The sequence below is a fragment of the Macrobrachium rosenbergii genome, chromosome 48 (assembly GCF_040412425.1).
Source record: "Macrobrachium rosenbergii isolate ZJJX-2024 chromosome 48, ASM4041242v1, whole genome shotgun sequence".
In the NCBI taxonomy this organism is placed as follows: Eukaryota; Metazoa; Arthropoda; class Malacostraca; order Decapoda; family Palaemonidae; genus Macrobrachium; species Macrobrachium rosenbergii.
In genome coordinates, this window is record NC_089788.1 from 49,904,548 (window position 1) to 49,907,047 (window position 2,500).

The 2,500-nt window shown below is 37.6% G+C and overlaps 1 protein-coding gene across 5 annotated transcripts in view; it reads right to left on the reverse strand.

Moving 5' to 3' along the window:
- The window catches only part of LOC136831376 (uncharacterized), a 1,849,518-nt gene that overhangs the window by 293,181 nt on the left and 1,553,837 nt on the right, over window positions 1–2,500 (reverse strand). The window lies entirely within an intron of this gene.

Consider the following 2,500-nt stretch of genomic DNA (forward strand, 5'->3'; position numbering starts at 1 on the left):
TATTACTATTATTGTTATTAATATTATTATTATCTGAACACATTCCTTGGTGTTGATCTTAAATCTTCAAGTAAAATAAGATAGAAACTTCCCAAGTGTATATCCTTCAAGAAAATGTAGCATAGCTTATTTCCATCTTTACAAGCACAACAAAGAGTTTAGAGTAAAAACATCTACCCAACGCAAAAAATGTGGAAAATATTTTAGGATTTCTTGCTTCCAACTTCAATTCGAATTTAAGAATTTCAAGTTAGGTTAAAAATCATATCCCAGCATGTTCAAGGACAGCACTTAAAGGTGTACGGAATTCTGTCATCACTACCTTCAAATTCTGGTATATATATATATATATATATATATATATATATATATATATATATATATATATATATATATATATATATATATATATGTATGTATGTATGTATGTATATATACATGTATGTATGTATGTATATATACATATACATACATATACATATATACATACATACACACACACGCACATATATATATGTATATCTGCAATTACTACACCATCTCAATTCTTAAACTATCCTCATACAAAAGTAAATAAAAACAAAAACATCAGTGTTTTATAACGCTTATAAACAATGCTGGATGAATTTCACGCAAAGTGTCTTCTCTTTATTATTATTTCTGATCATCCTAATGTTTCTGGTAATGAGGTTCATTTCCAACATCATCACGGGAACACTGGTTAGTGAGCAGCTGAAGAAAAAGGTACAAAGAGAAAACATGTTCTACATGCGTAAAGCTTCTTGCTCTTTCGCCCACCTTAAAAAATACAGTTCAGATGCATAAGTTTGTTGCATAATAGCTTATCCAAGGCAGGGTGTGAGTTTCGGAAGGAATAATTTTGATGATGAGAATGGCAAATGAGAGAGAGAGATGGAGCGACGGATCAATTAAGCTGGCATTACAAAGGCAAAGGTCAAAGACGCACAGAGAGAGAGAGAGAGAGAGAGAGAGAGAGAGAGAGAGAGAGAGAGAGAGAGAGAGAATTTTTTTGTGTGTAACGGTTTGCATTAAACGGGCCGCTAAATTAAACAGATACAATTAGGTGTGTCTCTTGACAGTGGCCGCAAAGGCTATTGCATTCAAATGCCTTGCTAACTCGGCCGGCTGATACCCAATCTATTCTGTTAACTGAATCATCAATTCAACTTTTATTCTCTTCAAACGCCGCACTAATCCCCAGGACACTCGCGTTTGATACTTCTTCTAGTGTTATGAAGACCAAAAGCGGGATCTCTCTCTCTCTCTCTCTCTCTCTCCTATTTACTTTTCTTCCTATAAAACTACCACGGAGATACATGGAGTAATTAAGAGTAATCCTTACCTATACAAAGCTTCAGACATGTTTCCATGATGAGGTGAAATGGCTGAAAAAAGGTAAGTGATGACCCCTATCATGCACAGTCCTTAAGAAAAAAGTTGCCCAACAAAGTCCAAGCTTGAACAAATTCTAGCACGCAACAGTTTCAAGAAAATCTATCAAGCTCAGGTTTCAAGAAAGAAAGATTCTGTCAAGCTCAAGAAAAGTGACTAAAGGAAAATGACTGTAATAGGTCCAACCATCATGAAGACTAATTCTTTCAAGCCCAAGCATGACGAAAAAGGGATGCTATCTGGCCCAAGCTCCAGGAAAATGACTCGTTCGAGCGTCAAGAAAATAATCTGATCACACTCGAGCTTTAAGAATAAATATGACCGTGCAGAAAGTCTGGAAACAAAATTCGAGTTGTCTTCGTCTTTCTAATTTCGCAGATTACTTTCGCTCTCCCTATTTCTACGCGTTCATCTCTGACTGGACAAAATTCAATATCAGTTCATCACTACTGATGAATTAATGGGAGAAAAAGGGGAGAGCGAGAGATGGAACTTTCAATCTCAACCTGGCGCTGCCAGAAAGTCCTGCGAAAAATACCTGTCGCAAATTTTTCGAACACCCACAAGTGTGGCACAGCCGCCTGTGAATCGCATCGATTCCGTAACTCAGCCCCTCACACGGTCTTTACGATGCACACCTATATAATGGGTCCTCATATGCAATGCCCATTGATTAATCGATATATGTGACCCTTCCCTTAATAAATCCATCCGTATACCGCGTCCATTAATAACTCGACAATAACTCTACTTAAATAATGCAACCCTTGATAAATCCAGCGAAGTTACACGTCCCTTAATGAATGCCCTGCGTTAACAAAGCGGGGCAACTTTTGCCTTCAAAGAGAAACCTACAGGGGCCAATAATGAATCAACATCAGCTTCGGGAGAGAAGCGCTTTGGTCTCGACGAGGAATTCCGATGAAAGCTACTCTATCAACTGGCACATTCCTAACTGCAAACACATTATAGGCTTCTAATCCCCTCCTCAGACAACCTCTTCATGCAGTTCTGTTACATTAAGAACCGCGTAATACATCTTGCGTTACAACGTGACAACAAGACTACGCATTCTCTGGGTAACATG